The following is a 7,382-nucleotide window of genomic DNA, read 5'->3' as shown; positions in this document are numbered from 1 at the left end:
CGGCGGATGTATTGAAACAGCTGACAGAAATTGATTTTCTCCATGCCTTCGACCAGTGGAAAACAAGACTGCAGCAATGTATTGTACAATGCAAATGGGGAATATATTGAAGGGGACAAGCATTACATTTGTAATACATATAAATAAAGGTGAGGTATTTAATCAGTCTCGTGATTTAACAGACACACCACGTATATATATATATATATATATATATACATATATATGCAGTGCCTTGCAAAAGTATTCGGCCCCCTTGAACTTTGCGACCTTTGGCCACATTTCAGGCTTCAAACATAAAGATATAAAACTGTAATTTTTTTGTGAAGAATCAACAACAAGTGGGACACAATCATGAAGTGGGACGAAATGAATTGGATATTTCAAACTTTGTTAACAAATAAAAAACTGAAAAATTGGACGTGCAAAATTATTCAGCCCCTTTACTTTCAGTGCAGCAAACTCTCTCCAGAAGTTCAGTGAGGATCTCTGAATGATCCAATGTTGACCTAAATGACTAATGATGATAAATAGAATCCACCTGTGTGTAATCAAGTCTCCGTATAAATGCACCTGCACTGTGATAGTCTCAGAGGTCTGTTTAAAGCGCAGAGAGCATCATGAAGAACAAGGAACACACCAGGCAGGTCCGAGATACTGTTGTGGAGAAGTTTAAAGCTGAATTTGGATACAAAAAGATTTCCCAAATCTCCCAACTTTAAACATCCCAAGGAGCACTGTGCAAGCGATAATATTGAAATGGAAGGAGTATCAGACCACTGCAAATCTACGAAGACCTGGCCGTCCCTCTAAAATGTCAGCTCATACAAGGAGAAGACTGATCAGAGATGCAGCCAAGAGGCCCATGATCACTCTGGATAAACTGCAGAGATCTACAGCTGAGGTGGGAGACTCTGTCCATAGGACAACAATCAGTCGTATACTGCACAAATCTGGCCTTTATGGAAGAATGGCAAGAAGAAAGCCATTTCTTAAAGATATCCATAAAAAGTGTCGTTTAAAGTTTGCCACAAGCCACCTGGGAGACACACCAAACATGTGGAAGAAGGTGCTCTGGTCAGATGAAACCAAAATCGAACTTTTTGGCAACAATGCAAAACGTTATGTTTGGCGTAAAAGCAACACAGCTCATCACCCTGAACACACCATCCCCACTGTCAAATATGGTGGTGGCAGCATCATGGTTTGGGCCTGCTTTTCTTCAGCAGGGACAGGGAAGATGGTTAAAATTGATGGGAAGATGGATGGAGCCAAATACAGGACCATTCTGGAAGAAAACCTGATGGAGTCTGCAAAAGACCTGAGACTGGGACGGAGATTTGTCTTCCAACAAGACAATGATCCAAAACATAAAGCAAAATCTACAATGGAATGGTTCACAAATAAACATATCCTGGTGTTAGAATGGCCAAGTCAAAGTCCAGACTTGAATCCAATTGAGAATCTGTGGAAAGAACTAAAAACTGCTGTTCACAAACGCTCTCCATCCAACCTCACTGAGCTTGAGCTGTTTTGCAAGGAGAATGGGCAAAATTTCAGTCTCTCGATGTGCAAAACTGATAGAGACATACCTCAAGCGACTTACAGCTGTAATTGCAGCAAAAGGTGGCACTACAAAGTATTAACTTAAGGGGGCTGAATAATTTTGCACGCCCAATTTTTCAGTTTTTTATTGGTTAACAAAGTTTGAAATATCCAATAAATTTCGTTCCACTTCATGATTGTGTCCCACTTGTTGTTGATTCTTCACAAAAAAATACAGTTTTATATATTTTATGTTTGAAGCCTGAAATGTAGCAAAAGGTCGAAAAGTTCAAGGGGGCCGAATACTTTTGCAAGGCACTGTATATAGTTTGTGGACTCTATAACTCTCCTATAGACTAAATAACATTTGGGTTATTTTCACCAAAGAAATATAGCAGCATAGAGTTTGGCCAGAAACAGAAACGAAAAATGTGAGTTTTTTTTTCAAAATTTACAGTGTTTTTTGTTTATTTAGCAAAGAAATAAAAAAGCCAGGTGTAAATAATACCACTAAAAGAAAGCTCTATTTGTGTGAAAAATGTTTTAAAAACTTCATATGGACACAGTACTGCATTATTGCGTAATAGCCATTCAAAATGCGATAGCACTGAAAGCTGAAAATTGGCCAGGGTAGGAAGGGGGTAAAAGTGCCCTGTATTAAAGCGGTTAAAAAGATCTCCCAAGCATGTAAAGGATTGGTGTTTTTCCACGTTGCCAATTGCTCTGCCGAACCCCCCCCCCCCATGCCCTCTTTTCTGACAATACAGGTGGTCCCCGGGTTACAAACATGCGACTTACAAATGACTCCTACTTACAAATCGAGAGAGACAACAGGAAATGAGAGAAAATCTACCCTTAGGAAGGGAAAATTACTCCTGGAAGAGTTATCATGGGAAAAAGGTGTCTCCACTGAAGCTTTATCACCAATCCTTGTTTCCAACGACGTGCTGACATCACCGTGCATCTACGATCCCGGAAGGACAGGCGGACAGCTAGTGGCCGGCCGGTTTTTTCTCGTGTTTGATATTTTCATCCATGTAAGTGCGATATTGTGTGCTCCATTCCAAATAAATGACAGTTTTACACTATGGTATGCTTCCTGTTGCTTCCTATGGTATGTCTATGTTCTGCCACGATGCAAGGTATTGTTAGACGTGTTGGGATGAGTGACCAGTGATCCCTTTACCTGGAATTTGTGCCCTATTGGATTCATTGAGTGTGACTGACCCTTGAGGTTGAGTGGCTCTGGTAAGCTGATTCACTTAGTGGTGGAGGATCATTACACATGGTGGTGGATACATACCAGTTCATAGTTTTTAATCAAGATTTACACTGAAGATTCTACATTTGGACTATCACTGGTGCTTGATTCATTGTGGCTCTTTTACTTTGCTCTACTAGCAATTTGTGACTGTCATGTGTACACATATTTCATTTTTTTAGCACAACTAATTGTATTTATATATTTTTTTTTCCACACCAACCCAAAATTTTCAAAATACAGTTGTTAAAGGGACAGAAAGTGAGATTAAATTGTCTGAACTCGGTAGAGACAGCAAAACAAATGGTACAGGGGTGTTAACCCTTCCCTATACTATCCAAAAAAACGTAAAAATTATTCTTTTGGCTGGAGCTAAACTTAAAAAATTTACCTGTTCCGACTTACAAACAAATTCGACTTAAGAACAAACCTACAGACCCGCTCTTGTTTGTAGCCCGGGGACCGTCTGTAGCTTGTCTATTAGCCTAGAAAATGGCCAGGATTTTGTATAAAGATGCGCCCCCTTCATAGGCTTCAATACAATTCATGCTAAGTTTGAGATATACAAATTTTAACCAGGATTTAACAAACCCAGACAGATTTGCTCATCCATTGGTCTGAACACCAATTAAAGTGTTACTAAACCCAGGAGCCTGCATTCACTATATCTGATCTCTCACAATACACAGAACATGGAAATGCAATTATTTTAGTAAATATAAACTGCTAAATACCTTTTCTTATCAGCAGTTAGAGCAGTCTTGTTACTTCTGGTGTCTAGCCAAGCATTGGTTAAAGCTTGTAGGAGGAGTTTTTATTCTCCTCGGACTGTCCTATGAGGCTGCAGTCAAAAGAATGACTTCAAATTTTCAAATATTATACATGTTCCTCTTTTGTAACAGACAAGAGCATCACAATGTATCTGCAGTTCTTCATATCAAATAAATACTGTATATCAATTAACAATGGCAATATGAGAACTGGCCATGGGAATCTCTCCAGTTAAAGTTTATTGAGCAATTTAAATGTTTTGAATGTTAACACAACCCAAACACTAAATAGATATAAGCTGGATTCACAGTGGATTTTATGCTCTTCTTCATTCAACATACATGTTGGCCAAGCAGAATTTTATACAAGCAACTTAAAGTGTTATTAAACCCAGGACTTCAATTATATTCCATGTTCATAAAATATAGTGTGGCATTGCAAAAAAAGAAGATCAAAAGCTATGCTATGAAACTTTTCCTACTCTTTTGCAATTGTTATAAAGTTAAAGAGGTTGTAACTCTAACAAAAAAAATCATGTTACTGTCCCTTTAGGGCCCAAGCTATAACATAGTGCTTTTGCCATGTCTATTGTCCCTTTCTATCTTCTACAGTACCTGGCTGATCCTAACTGTTCCTGCCTACCCCTCTGTGAGCTGACCACGTTTATCATGGCTATGAAAGCGTGGTCAGTTTACGTGCCTCCATCATTCCAGCCCTCTCCTGTCCATCTCTGCATCTCTCCCACTCCAAATCCCTCTCCCTCTCTCCCTGTCAGTTCTGTAGACTGCAGTCTGTGTGAGAACACATTCTCCTGCCCCTCTCCTCCTGCAATATAGAGCAATGCTTTTCCCCTAAAGCTACTCATCCCCTTCTCTTTGGTAACGTTTCTGCCAATTCTGAACTTTCTCTCCTACATGACCCATCATTCCAGTGATTAATCAACCAATCCTTCATTACAGTGATCCTTTCTGCAATTGACCTGCCGACCCTTCCTGCGATCGACCGACCGATCCTTCCTTTGACCAATTATTACTTCTTTTGGATGTTCCCACAATTATTAGTCGCCTTTATAATAAATTAATTGCATTTCTTAATTTTTTTTCCAGCATACAGTAAACTTTTTTTACATGTATGATAAATGTATTAGCTTATTAGATGCATCGGCCTAATTCAATTATTAATCAAATGAACATTAGATCATTGCAAAGTTCATTATTAAAATATATAAAAATATAAATAGTAAATAGCAATGCAATTTATTTTTTACATGTGTTTTTGCACAATAATTGTTTGACAATAGCTTTTTTGACATCTTGGTTTTTCAAAGTGTATATGATTGGCTTCAACATTGGTGTAACAACACTATACAGGACCGAAATGACTCTATCATTATCTAAAGCATGTGTTGAAGCTGGTCTTACATAGTTAAAAATAGAGCTACCATAATATAATATAACTACTGTAAGATGAGAAAAACATGTAGAGAAGGCCTTTAACCTACCTGTGTTGGATTTGATTTTTAGAATAGTCACAATAATGTAAGCATACGACACAAAAATGCACAGAAATGGTGTCCATGCTATGAAAACACCAACAGATTGCAACAAAAGTTCATTCAGAAATGTATCATCACAAGACAGTGAAAGGAGTGGGGGTATATCACAAAAATAGTAATTAATTTTGTTGGAACTACAAAAGTGCAGACTGAAAGTAAAAAAAGTATGAATTATAGAATTCAGGAGACCACTAAACCATGAAGCTCCTGCTAAAATGTTGCTAAGTTTAGAGTTCATGATCACCAAATATTTAAGAGGGCTACATATGGCTAAAAAACGATCATATGACATAACTCCAAGAAGGATGCATTCTGCTCCAACACATGAAAAGAAGATGTAGAGCTGAATTACACAACCAATGAATGAGATCGTTTTTTTATCCACAAGCAGAACATTTTTGGCATGGTTGTTGATGTATAACAAATGTCCAATAAAGAGAGATTTCCTAAGAAGAAGTACATTGGTGTGTGGAGTGTCTTATCCAAATAACATACTAATATGATGGTAAGATTTCCTGCTAAAGCTACTACATAAATAACAAGTACAACAAAAAAAAGGAATGATTTGACATTGGGTAAATCTGATAACCCAAGTATTTGAAAGTCTGTAAATCTTGACTGATTACCTTTCATTTTAATGGTCTATTTATATAGTAGCAAAGATGACGAACAAACAGCTAATAAATCTAGTTATAGGACTTTACATTCTAAGTTTCATCTTCTCAGCTAGTATTTAGACAGCACTGAAATAGAGATGAAAGATATTTATGTTTATTTCAATTTTCACAAAAAAAAAACATTTCAGAATCAATGACCTTTGTAACCATCTTGAGTAGATGTCTGTTGCATTTTAATTTAAGTTGTATTTTAATTTAAATTATTTTGTATTTGAACATGAAGAACACAAAGTTGTGGTGGATCAAAAGTCTGAAAATAAATGTCCCTTTCTTGCATTATTTTGGAGTGCTTGTGATGTTATTTGATTTTTTTCACAGATGCTGTACATGATAGCACCACCATTGGTGACAGAAGTACATTAGACTGTAGGATGAAGTTTTTTTCTACCCTACATAACCTTAAAAAAGACAGTAAGGATATGCTGTGCAGGTAGGGTGCAAGACCAGCTATGTATACATTTTTGGTTTCTGGGATTACATACAAAGTAAGCCTTTCTTGTCTTGGATGGTATGGCTCTACCTATCAAAACCTCCACAGATTTTATAGGACCATTGTGGCCCCAGTTGTGTCCTGTGAGTCCTTGAGCACTGGCCACAATGCCCATGTGCACCCTAAGCAAGGCAGTGAGCAGCAGAGCAGCACATAATGATTAAGATTTGGGCAAGAGTGTGCACGTTTGGGTGGTCTCCTGGGAGACACTGCAGAGCAAAGTACAGTAAACCCCCCTCCATTGCGGGGGTTACGTTCCGGACCCAGCCGCGAAAAGTGAAATTCCGCGAAATAGAAAAACCCTATTAAAATGCATTGTAGGCATGTTTATTTTACTGTCACTGTACGTGTAAAAGCATTTTAAGGTCTTTAAACACACTTTTAAAACAATAGAAACTGATTTAAACACACAAAAGATACTTAGAGACAGAGCAAGAGCTATGAAAAACACAAAAATCTTTCATTTTTAATGATTTATATAGTAAAATAACATTACAAAAAAAACCGCGAATTACCGGGACCGCAAAAACTGAACCGCGATGTAGCGGGGGATTACTGTACCTTTATACAATAGATGAAAATTGATTTCAGTCTACCCCTTAAAAGCTCATTATACTGTGTGCATAGGCTGAATAATAAAATGACTAAAAATAACTAAAAAGACTGAAAATAAGCATTAATATAAATTATTCTGCTACATTTTACTTTTTCCACAGGGATTTAATAACCCTTTAAAAATGATAAAAGTGTAAAATAAAGTAGAGCTCAGCTAAGGCACTTTATTAGTAAATGAAAAAAATATGCAGCGCTAGAAAATTATAGTAAAGAGTCCATATACATTTACATTTGTTCATATTCAGACTACTGGATCCATGTAGATATGAGACAGAAAAACCCAACACCGGCTTCAATTGTGATGGAAGACAGCACCACGGTGATCAACCCAAACCGCCTACCAAATATCAGGGACCCTCAAGTTATAGAGTGGTCACAATAGTTTAAGGTTATCCAGATCTCTCAATCACTCCAATGGTACAGATGTTCCAAATGTTAAATAGTTACTCAATGGCCAGCACAAATCAA

General features: G+C 37.3%; 1 pseudogene across 1 annotated transcript; it reads right to left on the bottom strand.

Annotated features, from left to right (window-relative positions):
* Positions 1–4,833: 4,833 nt before the first annotated feature.
* On the bottom strand, positions 4,834–5,765 carry LOC309545230 (olfactory receptor 5V1-like; annotated as a pseudogene). The gene has a single exon. The product of its transcript is annotated as an olfactory receptor 5V1-like (transcript).
* Between the last annotated feature and the right edge of the window lie 1,617 nt (positions 5,766–7,382).

This window comes from Pelophylax lessonae, assembly GCF_965119305.1.
Source record: "Pelophylax lessonae genome assembly, chromosome: 1".
In the NCBI taxonomy this organism is placed as follows: Eukaryota; Metazoa; Chordata; class Amphibia; order Anura; family Ranidae; genus Pelophylax; species Pelophylax lessonae.
The sequence above is the reverse complement of the archived record's forward strand: the minus strand, read 5'-3'. Positions and strand labels throughout refer to the sequence as shown.